The sequence below is a fragment of the Pseudorca crassidens genome, chromosome 3 (genome assembly GCF_039906515.1).
Source record: "Pseudorca crassidens isolate mPseCra1 chromosome 3, mPseCra1.hap1, whole genome shotgun sequence".
Lineage (NCBI taxonomy): Eukaryota > Metazoa > Chordata > Mammalia > Artiodactyla > Delphinidae > Pseudorca > Pseudorca crassidens.
This window is the reverse complement of record NC_090298.1, coordinates 125,274,412-125,289,922: the sequence shown is the minus strand read 5'-3', so window position 1 is coordinate 125,289,922 and position 15,511 is coordinate 125,274,412. Positions and strand designations below refer to the sequence as shown.

General features: G+C 41.0%; 1 protein-coding gene across 1 annotated transcript in view; it reads right to left on the bottom strand.

Moving 5' to 3' along the window:
• The window catches only part of ABLIM3 (actin binding LIM protein family member 3), a 178,709-nt gene that overhangs the window by 162,242 nt on the left and 956 nt on the right, over nt 1–15,511 (bottom strand). The window contains exon 2 of the mRNA XM_067732202.1: nt 12,941–13,009. The gene's annotated coding sequence lies outside the window, so the exon portion shown is untranslated. The remainder of the gene's footprint in view (nt 1–12,940; nt 13,010–15,511) is intronic.

The window sequence follows — 15,511 nt, the reverse complement described above, 5'->3', positions numbered from 1 at the left end:
TTAATGATAATGATGTGATACTGATGATGGAGAAATACGGGTTGAATTTCGACTTCTTTTATTCTTTTTTCTTGTAACTTCTCTTCATCTACTTGTTATATCAATTAGTGTTGATGTTGATGTCTCCAGATATAATTATATCCCCAGATATAATTCTTTTTCTTTTTCAAGTTACATCATTTTACTTTTTGCTTTCTCAAATTCTATAATTAGGTACATACATAGTTATGATTATATGACTCCTGAAGAAGACCTGAAGGACACCGAGGGCACTTTCAACCAACTTGACTTAATTAACATGTATAGAACACTTAACAATAGCAAAGTAAACATTCTTTTCAAGTACACATGGAATATTCACCAAGACAAGTCATATTCTAGGCCACAAAATAAATCTCTGCAAATTTATAAGGACCAAAATAATACAAAGCATGTTCTCTGACCATAATAGCATTCAACTAGAAATGAATAAGAGAGAGATACAGCCAGAAATCTCTAAATAATTAGAAATAAAAAGATACACTTCTAAATTACCCATGTATCAAAGAAGGAATCATAAAGGAGATCCTAATACTTTGTGAGTTAGACATATGAAAACACAACCTATAAAAATATGTGTGATATAGCTAAAGAAATGCTATAGGAACATGTAGGACGTTAATTACTCATAAAGAAGAAAAGTCTCATTACAATGAGACTTAGCTGCCACCTTAAGAAATTATAAAAAGGAAAGCAAGTTAAATACAAAAGAATCAGAAGATGGAAATAAAGAGCAGAAATCAACAAAACAGAAACCAGAAAAACAGTAGAGAAAAATCAATGAAACTATAATTTATATTTATAAATATCCAGTATGTTCAATTTAAAAAGAGAGAGAGAGAAAGTACAAATTACCAATATCAGAAATTAAAGAGAAGACTTTAGAGATCCTATGGAAATTAAAAGGTTAATGTGGGAATATTATGAATAAATTTATACTAATAAATTTGAGAATATACATGAAATGGAAGAATTGCCTGAAAGACCCAAACTCCCAAAGCTCACTCAAGAAGAAATAGATAGTCCAAACAATGCTATACCTATTAAAAAATTAAATTTGTAGCTAAAAACTTTCCAACAAAGAAAACTCCTAGCCCATATGAGTTCAGTGGTCAATTTTACCAAACACTTAAGGAAAGAATAATACCAATTCTAGAGATGTTTTCCAAAAGTGGAAGAGGATGGAATATTTTCCAATTTATTTTATGAATCCAGTATCAACCTAATACCAAAACCAGACAAAGACATTACATGAAAAGAAATCTACAGCCCAGACATAGATGCAAAAGCCCTTGCCAAAATATTAGCAAATAAATCCAGCAATATATAAAAAGGATAACACATAATGAACAAGTGGTTTTATCCTTGTAATGCAAGGTTAGCTTGATATTTAAAAATAAATCAAAAAGGAAAGAAAATTAATCAATGTAATCACCGTATCAACAGATAAAAAAAGAAAAATGATTATTTCAATAGATTCAGAAAAAGCATTTTAGCAAAATTCAACATCCATTCATAATAAAATCTCTCAAGAAACTAGAGATAATAGGGAGTTTCTTTAACCTAATAAAGATCAACTATGAAAATGTATAGCTGGGACTTCCTTGGTGGCTCAGTGGTTAAGAATCCACCTGCCAATACAGGGTACACGGGTTTGATCCCTGGTTCGGGAAGATCCCACATGCCATGGAGCAACTAAGCCCGTGCGCAACAACTACTGAGCCTGCGCTCTAGAGCCTGCGAGCCACGACTACTGAGCCCATGTACCGCAACTACTGAAGCCTATGCGTCTAGAGCCCGTGCTCCTCAACAAGAGAAGCCGCCGCAACGAGAAGCCCAAGCACCACAATGAAGAGTAGCCCCCGCTCGCCACAACTAGAGAAAGCCTGCGCTCAGTAACAAAGACCCAACGCAGCCAAAAATAAATAAATAAATAAATTAATTAAAAGAAAAAAAAAAGAAAATGTATAGCTAACATCATATTTAGTGTATGAAAGACTGAATGATTATCCCTAAGATCAGGAACAAGGCAAGGATATCCACTCTCACAACTATTCAAAATTGTATAGAAGACAAGAACAAGAAATAAAGGGTATTAAGATTAGAAGGGAAGGAATAAAAATTGTCTTCACTTGCAGATGACATGATTATCTGTGTAGGAAATCCTAAAGACTCTACAAACGATATGTTACAACAGTACCAAAGACATGAAATACACAGAGGTAAGTCTAACAAAATACATGCAAGATATATATGCTCACATTTACAAAACATTGATGAGAGAAATTGAACTAGACCTACAAAAATGGAGAGACGTACTGCATACATGGATCGGAAGTCAGTGTTGTCAAGATGTCATTTCTCCCCAGATTGATCTATAGGTAAATGCAATCCCAGTCAGAGTATCAGCACCTGGGTGTGAGCTGGTGCGTGCTCTGGACACTCCTGACCACTCCCATGAGGCCAACGCCCAGAGCCTCCTTAACACTGAAGTGGTCCTCCCAGGATATAAACTGGAACAGGCTGCTGCCCTCCTTAATATGCTCCTGAGGCTTCCATGTAGCTGTGAGAATCAAGTTCAGAATCCAAGCAGCCAGAAACACAGGCCCTGTGTTTCATGACCTGGACCAACCTTCTCACAGCATGCATCTGCTTACTCTCCCTCCAGGAAGACTCCAGGCTTCTATTTTGGGACAGATTGATTTAGAAAACTTTCTGTCACTAAGTGGAAATCTGTGCTCCTGTAACACCCACCCTGGATTAAACTCCCAGAGACCAGAGAAGTACAATCTCTCACTCTCATGAGAGACTTTAAGCACTGAAATGTGACTATTCCCTCTGAGTTTTTTCTCATGTTTGTTAAAGGTCCTCTGTTAACGGAGGTATTCCTTGATGTACTGACTTGCTTTACTATTAGTGGCCATTTTCTCAGGAAGTTCCAATTGATAAATGTCTATTTTAATATCTGTCACCTAGAGCTGAATGCATGGTCCCATCAGAGGGCTCAGAGTACAGCAGAATTTGCCATTTTGTTATCTTACACAGTAAGTCTCCTTGTTTGGTCTAAATTGCATTAATGTTTGGTAGCCTCATTTACGGATAATTCATGCTTGGAACTTGAGAGTACCTAAAACTCTGATGTGTTCCTTTTATGTGTTGTTTTTTAGCCATTTCCCCAGCTGTACTTGTGTCGTATTTTTGAGTGTATTTTGAGTTAACATTTTTACATGTATTTTATTTGCTTGTTATTTACTGTGACATTTCCTTCAAACTTTCTGAGACAATGGTGAATTCTGTTTTTTCCTCTGCACTCTCTGTGCTCCCTCACCAATGGCTTTTTTTTTTTTAACATCTTTATTGGAGTATAATTGCTTTACAATGTTGTGTTAATTTCTGCTGTATAAAAAAGTGAATCAGCTATATGCATACATATATCCCCATATCCCCCCCCCACCCCGTCTTGCATCTCCCTCCCACCCTCCCTATCTCACCCTTCTAGGTGGTCACAAAGCACTGAGCTGATCTCCCTGTGCTATGCAGCTTCTTCCCACTAGCTTTCTATTTTACATTTGGTAGTGTGTATATGTCAACGCTACTCTCTCACTTCGTACCAGCTTACCCTTCCCGCTCCCCACGTCCTCAAGTCCATTCTCTACATCTGCGTCTTTATTCCTGTCCTGGCCCTAGGTTCATCAGAACCATTTTTTTTTTTGATTCCATATATATGTGTTAGCATATGGTATTTGTTTTTCTCTTTCTGAGGTACTTCACTCTGTATGAAAGACTCTAGGTCCATCCACTTCATTAAAAATAACTCAATTTTGTTTCTTTTTATGGCTGAATAATATTCCATTGTATATATGTGCCACATCTTCTTTATCCATTCATCTGTCGATGGACACTTAGGTTGCTTCCATGTCTTGGCTATCGTAAATAGTGCTGCAATGAACATTTTGGTACATGACTCTTTTTGAATTATGGTTTTCTCAGGGTATATGCCCAGTAGTGGGATTGCTGGGTCATATGGTAGTTCTATTTTCAGTTTTTTAAGGAACCTCCTTACTGTTCTCCATAGTGGCTGTATCAATTTACATTCCCACCAACAGTGCAAGATGGTTCCCTTTTCTCCACACCCTCTCCAGCATTTACTGTTTGTAGATTTTTTTGATTGATGGACATTCTGACCCACGTGATGTGATACCTCATTGTAGCTTTTTTCTTTTTTTTAACATCTGTATTGGAGTATAATTGCTTTACAATGGTATGTTACTTCCTGTTTTGTAACAAAGTGAATCAGCTATACATATATATATATCCCCATATCTCCTCCCTCTTGCGTCTCCCTCCCACCCTCCCTATCCCACCCCTCTAGGTGGTCACAAAGCACCGAGCTGATTTCCCTTTGCTATGTGGCTGCTCCCCACTAGCTATCTATTTTACATTTGGTAGTGTATATATGTCCATGCCACTCTCTCACAGCTCTAGGCACTGGGGACACAGCTGTGAGCAAAATAATACAAATTCTCTGCCCTCATGGAGCTTATATTCCAGCAGACGAATGCAGCTCCTTGTGGCTCCCTGCACCGTTGGCTCACTGGCCCTTCATTCCTTCACACTAGTCATATTCCCTCCTGGCACAGGGCCTCAGAGGGACAGGCTGGTCTCTCTCTCTGGAATTCTTTTCCCTCTTGTCTCTGTAACTCTTAGGTATCTTTCAGAAATTAGCTTAAAAGTCACTTCTGTAGGGAAGTCTTCCTTGCTTCCCCCACCTAGATGAAAGTCTCCTTTGATGTGCTCTGACAGTACTGACCTTCCTCCCTGTCACAGCTCTTACTGTACAGCCATTTGTGTTATACTCTGATTGACCTCTAAGTTCTCAGTGGATTTTGGGTTCTGTGAGGGCAGGGGCTCTGTTTTCACTCAACAGTGCCATGAGTGCCCAGTACAGAGTAGGCACCCATTCAATATTATTTAAAGGAATGAATTTGTGCCTTCATCCAAGATTATTAAAATTTGGCCTGGAATGGAATGAGAGCTGCGACTAAGAGCCTGATCTGAAGATAGCATCCAAGGAAGCATTAAGTAATTTATTAGTAGTCTTTAAATCAGTCATCAATCTGTCTAATCTTATTTGGATTCAACCCCTATTTTTTTCCATCTCATTTGCAAGCTCTCATGGGAGGCTTTTCTAAAGCTCAGCTCACTGTGTCAACTGCATCCCCCTGCTCGGCCGACTATCCAAAAAGCAAGTGAGGTTTGTTTCATGCAACTAGATTTCATGCATAGCCTTAACATACTTGGTCCTCCATCCTCTCACCTGTGAGATGCTGGGCTACATCAGGTGAATTACTGGATTCCTTCTGACAAAGACTGGGAGACAGTGCTGGGGGTTGGCTCATTGATGCTGCTGGGGGTGAGGTGAGATGCTATGCTTCCAGCTCCAGCTTCACCCGGATAGCCAGGGGAGGTGTTTGCAGACAGAGGCTTGGTGGGGACCCCTTTCCCAGTGGCAGATGAGTCAGTGTGGGCCAAGCCAGTCAGGGAGGGAGCAGGAATAGCAGCTTTGAATCCTGGGATGCTCTCTGCCCTCCTCCCATGCCTTGGCTGCACCCACAGGAACCAAACTGTGTATCTCAATCCTAGAATGTGTGGAATGTGCCACAGCCTGATAGGCATGAAGCAATCTGCAGAGAGGCAGGGAGGAGCTCTACTCCCCAGTCAGAGGCCTGACAGTGCAAGGACTACGGGTCCTGAGGGCTGGGCTGCCCCTCCCATCCTCCCAGGGCCTCCTGCTGCAGCCAGGATATCAAAGGCTGCGTTGTGCTTTGAGAAGGACTTTGGGTCCTTCATGTATCTGGCGACCCAGAATAGCCAACACAGTACTGAAGGAGAATAACAAAGTAGGAGGACTGACACTACCTGACTTCAAGACTTACTATAAAGCTACAGTAATCAAGACAGTGTGGTATCGGCAAAAGACAAATATATCAATGGAACAGAATAGAAAGCCCATGAAATAGACCCCCATAAATGTAGTTAACTGATCTTTGACAAAGGAGCAAAGGCAGTACAATGGAGCAAAACTAGTCTCTTCATCAAATGGTGCTGGAATATCTAGACCTGTATCTGTTCTAGACACAGACCTTCCATTCTTCACAGTAATTAACTCAAAATGGATCACAGACCTAGATGTAGAATGTGAAACTATAAAGCTCCTAGAAGATAACTATAAAGCTCCTAGAGAGAGAATGGGGCAGACGCTTTCTCAAAGACACAAATCCAAGAAGCTCAGCAAGAGAAATTAGAGAAAATTGTATCTAATCACATAATAGTCAAAATGTTGAAAACCAAAGGTAAAGAGAAAATGTTGAAAGAGTTAGAGAAAAAGACCCACTACACATAGTGGGATGTGACAGACTCTCTCCTTGGACCAAACTTGAATCAAGCGCCTCTGAATCCTCTTTCTGACTAGGATCCAACCGCGGGATTTTTCCTTGGTCCATTTAGTCCAGTTTTAGCAAGAATCCTGCTGAGTCAGTTTAGCAAAATCCCTCACTCAGTGTCTGATCACTCTCCGTATCTGATCAAATTCCTCATTCCCAATCCTCAATATCTTATCACCCTGGCATGGCTTCAGCAAGAATCCCCCTATCCCTGATTCTTTCCTCTTAGTAATTTTCCATTTACTGACCCCATCCTGTTCCTTGGCTGTAAGTCTCCACTTGTCCTTGTCGTATTTGGAGTTGAGCCTGATCTCTCTTCTCTGCTGCAAAACCTCACTGCAGTAGTTACTTCTTGAATAAAGTCTTTAACAAGTGTCATGAATAATTTTTCCTTAAAAAAGTCCATTCCAAAGACCTCTGACTTCTCATCACAAACCATGGGAGCTAGAAGCCTGTAAAACAACACTACAGGGAACGTCAGAATTGATTTTTAAAAAGTGAGACCCAATTGTATGCTATTCACCAGATACATATTTTAAATACAAAGATAGGTTAAAAGCAATTGGATCGAAAAAGATATTATGTAAGGTGTAAGCATAAGAAGGCTGAAGTGGCTGAAATGGTACATGAAAAGACATACAATCAGTAATGTGTGTGCTGATAACAGATCTTTAAAATATACAAAGAAGCAATTGAGAGAATCAAGGGGAGAAACAGAAATTCTATAATCACAACTGGGGATCGTAACACCCTCTCTCAGCAATTAAAAGGACAACAAAATAACACACAATTGAAAGAACACAGAAAATCAGTAAAAATAAAGATGACCTGAAAAACACTTGCTCATTTTGACATAATTAATATTTATGAAACACTAAATCCTGTAACTATAGAATAGACATTTTTTCTCATTTACATGGTACTTTTACCAAGACAGATCAAATTTGTGGGAGAATATGACTCATGCTCAAACTCATACCTCATCTGCAGATGATCTAGACACCACAACCAAATATATCTTTGTATTTTTGTAATACAAAAATTTGTAAATACATTAACTTTGTAAATACCTCAACTTTAACTGGGACATTTCCTTAATTACAAATCTTCCATCACTCTCCATTGCCTACAAGGTTAATTTAAATATTTTCAGGCTGACATATAAAAAGTTGTGCAATCTGGCTGCCATTCTCACCCCCCTGTCATGACTCATTATACTCCACTCCATACCATTATTTTGGTCACAGTTGATATGGACTCTATATTATCAGTCAAACCTACATTGCACATTTGACTGCCAAGTCTTCAGACATTTCTTTCCCACAACTTTTATGCTCTCCCTCACATCTTCAGTCAGGCTTGCCTGCATCCTCCAAGGTACAGCTCAGTTATCTTTTCCTTCACCATGTCTCCTCTGATCAGAGGCTGGAGCTTCTCTCTCTCTCTCTTTACTGAGCTTCACTGAATTGAGATTCTGTCACCTGTCACACGTTGGTCAACTGGCTGATTCTTGATAAAATGACCTGACCTTGAGGAGAAGGGACCTTTGGACTATGGCTAGTTACAGTCAGAAGCAGAATTTTGGGCAAGCATGGAGCAGGCAGGCAAAGCGACAGCCACTTCCCAGCTCAGCCAGTCTGTAGGACTTGACATTAAAGAATTAATCTGGCTCTAAAAATTGCAAGAAGTAAATTCCTGAAGAGGACTTGGCTGGTTGGCTTTTGAAACATCTCAAATAGTCTGTAAGTAAATCTAGAGTAAATGTTAACTATTCCTCTGAAATGCCATATGAAGAATTTGGCTTCTTTGTCTCCAGGGAGACCCTTCTTTATTAGATAACCAATCAAAGCTGGCAAAGAATTATTGATCACCTACTGAGACTGGCGGCTTCTTAAAAATAAGGAACTAGCTTTGAGCAGTAGCAAAGAAGCAGTTCAGAGTATAGAAGTACCAGATACTCTACTCCATAGCTTTGGGTAGGAGATGGGAATTATCTGCTTACAGCAGGCTCAGGCTGCAGGGTTTTGCAGAAGGTAAGTAAGGACACTGGGGCACAGCACCAGTACTGCTGTGTTGGGAAATGGCTCACCTACCCTCTCCACGGAGGACAACTCATGATAGGAAAGTTACGGTGACAGAGCAAAACCAAGCAAAGCAAGGGGATGCCGCCTGATTTGATGCATGTTTAACATCTTCCAGAAAATAGTGGCTTCGTGTAGATTTACGCAGGAAGCGACCTTGTGCAAAGGGTAAAGGGTCAAGATGGCTCAAGTTTGAAAGGAATAAGGGAGAGATTTTTCCACTACAGTCTTGGAGATCTTTTGTTCTCCACACTTAACATCTCTTCCAGTGAACACTACAGACTCTCACTACTCAAAGTGTTGTCCATAGACCAGAAACCTCAGGATCACCTGGGAGCTTCACCTCAGACCTCCAGAACTTGCATTTAACGTGATTTCAGACAAATTGTTTGCACATTAACGTGTGCAAGCAGCACAGTCATCATACATACCCAAGGACCAAATCTGGACCCACAATAGCCAGAACAAAAAGAAACAGGTATTTGTCTCTTAGAGATCAAGCCTAGAAGGAGGAAAATGTCAGTACATATAAATCATGTTTGTAAGTGCGCTTAGAGGGCTAGAAAGTATTAGAATTTTAGAATTTCATAGTTTTCAGTCTGCTTTTTACAAGAAAAAGCTTACTGGCCATAGGATGAGAAAGAACGTAGGGCAAGCATCAATGTTGGAGTAAACCCTGGCTCTTGTGTGGGTTGTGTGCAGTCCGTTTTATGGGAATTTGAGCCCAACGTAGAAGAACTTTAAGGAAGGCGCCAGGAGATTGCACTCAACTTTGTAAGTCTGGAGCATTCCCATCCTGAATGTTTTAGAAGAGGCTGAATTTGGTTTGGACATCTCATTAAGCATTTAAGGAGACCCATAACATGTTAATAAATGTAAAGGTAAAGGTAATTTCAAAACAACTTATATCTCCTAACTTAGGAAAGCACATTCATTCCAGAAATTTTCTAGCTGCCCCCAACCCTAACTCTCTCGTGTTCTTCCGATCCCACCACCAGGTGGGGCTAGTGTGCAGCCAAGGTGAGAATCACTGATCTAAACCACTCCCTCACTTTACTGCAGGGGGAAGTGAGGAACCCAGGAGTGAGAGGGATGACCCTAAGACCTTGGGTCTGGAATTCCAGCGTCCTGACATTAAATCCAATGGGTGCTGCAACCAAGGTCCTGGTGAAAGGGAGAAAGAATAAAGAGGCTGGAAAATAGGCTTGGTGGGGTAGAACTGGGAGGATGCCTCTATTTACAGAACAGAGGAAGAAAACATAGCAAAAGAGACAGGAGCAGGCTGAGAGGAAGGAACCAGCCACCAGGGAGGTGAAGGGACGGTTAACACTGTCGCAGGCCTTAAAGAGGTAAAGCGAGTAGACGGAGGAAAGGCCTTTGGGACTGGCCATTGGGAGGTCATTCGCATACAGCGCAGCTTAATGGTTTACATAGTTCCAGGGCCAGGCTGCCTGAAAGGCATTTTGGGGCCATGTGAGAACATCATGTGTCTCCGTTAGCTTACCAGCTCGGTAACTTTGGACAATTTATCTTTCTATCTCAGTTTTCTCATCTGTAAAATGTGTATAAAATATTAGTACTTGCCTATTGGGACTGTCATAAGTTTAAATGAGCTAATACATGTAAAGCACTTAGAATGGCACCTGGCACAGTGTGTGTGTATCATCAATATATATTAGTTCTTCTTATTATTGTGGTTATTGGTGGTGAGCTTTGAGACATGATTTTAATTAGATGGTGGGAGAGGTGTCTGATTTTATAATGTTCTTATGGGGTTTTGCATCTCATCCAGCATCTCTGCAGAATAATCTCCAAGTTAGCAGTTACTAAAGAGTTCAGAAAGATAACTGCAGTCCTGTTTGCAGAAGTGAGGCAGACCTAACCAGGCCTCACTGAGGCCTTTTTGTGATAGAATGGATTGTCTACCCTGGTACTCCAGTATCTTATACCCCACCCTGAACTTCAGTAACCCAGTACTACTAAATTAAACTGATCATCACATTTTAGCTGGCTTAGTTCTACAGGATACAATCATCCTGCAGAACATCATCCCCTGTATCGCAGTGCTGGCAAGAGACCTACTCCTTACTTGCACAGAGTTGCCTGTTGGCCTCTACCTGGTCGCCCGTGGGACCCCATGCACCAGGAACTGCACATTCGGTAGGGAAGGGGAAAGTGGACAGGACACAGGGAGGGGTGGGAGAGGGAGAAGAGAGGGAAACTGGCTCATTGCACACTCTAGAAATCACTCTCTAGATTACAGATACCCCGAAACACAACAATTGGAGGAAAACCCCACAAACAACCTGCTACCAGCAGCAGCCAGAGTGTGGAAGTCCTGGGAACCAGCCCTGTGTGCTGTCCTGTCCCTGTGATCGGGCCACTGGGTGTCACTCTTAGTGTATGTTCATTTGGGGTCAGGTTTCTGAAGATGGTCCAGCATTTGCTGAAGTCTCCATCCTCTTCCCCCAGCTTCCCTCCCTGTGCTGGGTGTACCGCCCCTGGAAGGCTTTTCTGACCACATGGGCAGTATACTGAGAGTAAAACTGCCCCAGAAGCTGACTTCTGATCTACACATGGGGGAATAGCCTGTCTGTCATGGAAGTAAGCAGAGCCCAGCAATAGTAACTAACTTATAGCAGCGGCAGCTTGAAAACGAGTTTTTTTTTTTTTTGGCTACATTGGGTCTTCGTTGCTGCGCGCAGGCTTTCTCTAGTTGTTGCGAGTGGCCTCTAGAGCGCAGGCTCAGTAGTTGTGGCGCACAGGCTTACTTGCTCCGCGGCATGTGGGATCTTCCTGGACCAGGGCTTGAACCCATGTCCCCTGCACTGGCAGGTGGATTCTTAACCACTGCGCCACCAGGGAAGCCCCGAAAACGAGTTCTTAAAACATAGAATTTCATTAATTTTGTCATTCGTCATTGTTATTTCCTTCTTTCTATATTCTTTATTTTATTAATTTATATTCTTATATTTTCATTTAATTCTTTCATTCTGTAAAATCGAACACTTAGATGAAATAGAAATTAAGCGCAGAAAGAAGGACTGGGAGGAAAAACAAGAACAGATAAAACGTTTAGAGAAACAGAAATCATGTTTAAAAAAAATCTTTTACTGTTATTTACCCTCTTGAGAACTTAATGTACTTTTTCAGTATGAAGATTCATGTCTTCATTCTGGAATATTCTCAGTCATTTTCCCTGTGAGTACTGACTCCCTTTCAGCCTTTCCTTCTGGGAGTTCTATTAGATTATGCTGGGCCTTTCATTCTATTCTGTCTCGCTTGGTTAATCCTTTTGTAGTTTCTACAGCTACATTCTGGGTGATTGCTGCAGATCTGTGTTCAGGTTCCTGGATTTTTTTTCCTCTGCTGTGCTGAATCTTGTATTTAACCTATCCAGTGGATCTTTAATTGCAGTGCACTTTTGTTTGTTTCTAGGAGTTGTTATTTGGTTACTTATCAAATGTGTCTTTTTTTAAATCAAATTTGTATTTTATCAAATCAAATTTTGTCAAAAAAATTTTTGGTTGCTGTATTTGGCTATTGATCAAATTTGTCTGTCCATAATGCTCTATTCTTTCATGATGGTTCCTAATTTTAAAAATCTTTTAAATTACTTTAACACACTTATTTTAGGTCTCTTTCATTTCCTGTTCTTTTATTTCCCATTCTTGCTATGCTAATTCACTGGCTGGTTACAACTGCTGGTCCTCCCTCCAGGTAGTTAATTTCCTTTGAGATTTGTATCTCTTTAACTGTGAACTACCCTGAATGAGTCTTCAACATTTAAAAGAAAAAAGGGTGGGGGGCTTCTAATGAGCCTTGCACTGTGAAAGTATCCTTATAGAGTAGTTTTTGCAATTGTTTCGGTTGTCTTCCTAGAGAATCAACATCCAAGGGCCAGTTTTAATCACTTACTCCCCTGATTGGGATTCCTGTAGAGTGCAGGGTAAATTCAGATCCTACACCTTCTCAAGTAGCAAGTCTGGAGGTTTGATTTTTTCTCACAGATGCATGGCTTCTTCGGGGTTTCCTTGGAAGGCGGAAGTAAGTTTTCTAATTCCTTTTTTGATGGAAAAACAACACTTTCAGGCTTCAAGCTTCATGCAGGGAGCAAATGTCCAGCTCTCCTGCTTTACACAGGCCCAAGGTCATGTCTAATAAGGGAGGGTGGGGTGGTGGTGGACATTAGAAGACCAGCCCAGCTCTGAGAACCAGTGTTCAGGCTGAGAACCCTCAGGGTCCCCATGGCATCTACTCCCATGAACTTGTAGGACTCTGAATTCCGCACTTGTTTCTGGCTCCCACGGATTTCCCTTTCTTTCTTTAAAGCTAACTGTGTATTAAAATATATATCTTTGTAACATTTTATCCTACCTTGACATTAAGCCATGCAGTTTATCTTCTGGTTTTCTTATCAGAAGTTTTCAAACAGGGTCCTCTGAGCTGTGGGGGCAGAAGGAAAAGTGACAGTGTTACTGACCCTTCCCCACTCGAAACCCTTCCCTCTACCTTGGTTTAAACAGGCAGCTCTTCTTGTACTCTGCTCTACAAGAGACTAGCAGTGTGACTCTGGCAAGCACTTAATCTCTCTGTGCCTCAGTTTCTCCATCTGTAAAAAGGGAACAATAACAGTGCTGCCTCACAGGACTATTGTGAGGATTAAATGAGATAATATACATGAAGCAGTTATGTTGTGCCTGGTTCAAAATAAACACTCAGTAAGTGATCTTTTTTTTTTTTTTTTTTGGTGGTACGCGGGCCTCTCACTGCTGTGGCCTCTCCCGTTGCGGAGCACAGGCTCCGGACGTGCAGGCTCAGTGGCCATGGCTCACGGGCCCAGCCGCTCCACGGCACGTGGGATCTTCCTAGACCAGAGCACGAACCTGTGTCCCCTGCATCGGCAGGCGGACTCTCAACCACTGCGCCACCAGGGAAGCCCAGTAAGTGATCTTTGAGCTTTGAATTACTGAGCTCCAAGTTATATTTCTTTTTAAAAATGATTCTGAACAAAACAAACAAACAAAAAAACAGTATCTTTTTAGATCTAGATGGGCCTTTCAAAACTATCTAGATATATTCTAGACTGGATACTTTCTAAAAGACCTAGTTTGAAAATTCTTTACTTCTACATCAACACTATAGTAGGAAGGTTAGTTTTAGCCAAGCTTGGAACCTAGCAGGGTGGGCATAAAGATCTCTATTGTTTATGATCATTTTCTTCCAGCCCCCTGACATTCTTTCAACCCCACTTCCCATCCCTTAGCAATTCTATTCTTTTCTTAATGATTTACAATGAACTTGTTGTAACATTTGTACAAGCTTCCTTCTGACTAGAGTCAGCCTTGCTTCACGGTCTCTCAACGTGTGTCACCTGTCCCCAGATTTTTTTGCTAAAATCGCCTAACTATAATGTCATTTAATGGTCTAACTTTACATATATGGTAACCTCTTCTACATTTCCCACGGAAGTGGGGACTATGTAGTTTCAAGGAAAAGACAGGGTTAAGGGAAGGGCTTTGCTTTGTTTCATGAAAGAAGGTGATTTGGGGAGGGGCACTTTCATTCCTGCTTTGATCTACTCAGCAATTGTTCAGCTCAGTTCTGCACTCATGAACCAGTAACAGCTTTTCTTACTTGGGAGCATGATACATTATGAACCAACGAGATGATGAGTCAGGGTTCAGCCATGAGCAATGTGGGTTGATGGTCTTCCACCACATCCCAGTGTGAAGCGCAGAAAGTGGCAGTTCTATGGCCTTAATTCAGGTGCAAGAACTCTATCATCTTCAGTGACAAGGTGAGATGCTCTCTTTGGGTCCAGGGAAGAGACAGGAAATCAGAGTACGCCTGCTTCTCTGCAGGTTGCTCATATTGATATAACATCTGCATAACAGCTATGTTCCTAGTATCATCTGAAGGTCCAAGCCCTTCAAGGTCAATAGGGTCTTTTTAAGTGAATAGGGTTGTTCCAGTGCTACCAAAAATTTGGAGCTATGGTCACAGTTGAGTTGGTGACCTGGATAATAGTTGATGGGTACAATTGGTATGAAACATCCAGGGCTACACAGAGCATGTTGTCAAATGTCCAGTGGAAGTAGAGAGAATATTAAGCCAGGTGCATCCAACCTCTTAATGCTACTGTGGTTTGAAGATATAATGTGGTTGAGAGTAGGATAGAAGTCTCAGTATCAGAAGGTTGTGATTATTTGAATGGAAGGCTGGTGACCACATCAGCTTACCATGGAGTGTCTCAGCTTACAGCACAGTCTAAGCAGCAAGTCTGACATTCTAATACTCAGAGAGGGTGGTCAGAGCCAGTCCTGGAATGTTGTAGATATCATGTCAAAGGCAGGACAGCAGGGAAAGTATGGGCTCTTTCTTCCCAGTCTTTTAAAGGGCCAAAGCCTGACACTTTCTTCAGAAGGCCAATAGCTGCCTCATTGCCAAAATAAATCAGGGCCTCCTTGGTCAAAAGCAAGGCTATGTTTCCATCACTGTAAGTTAACTTATATATATGATGTGAAGTAATGACCCAACTTCATTCTTTTGCATGTGGCCATACAGTTGTCCCAGCACCATTTGGTGAAAGAGTATTCTTTCCTCCATTGATTTGGCACCTTTGTGGAAAATCAATTGATCATAGGTACATGGGTTTATTTCTAGACTCTCAATTCTATTACAATGATGTATCCTTAGATAGTACCACACTGTCATAATTTCCATTGCTTTTTAATAACTTTTGAAACTGTGAGTTCTTCAACTTTGTTATAGCCAATAGCTTTGGCTATTCTGGCTCCCTAAAGTCTCCATATGAACTTTAATATTAGCTTGTCAATTTCTATTAAAAAAGAGAGCTTCTGGGCTTTTGATAGGGATTGCATTGAATCTGCAGATTAATTTGGGGGTATTGCCATTTTAACAGTATTAAGTCTTCCAAATCCATGA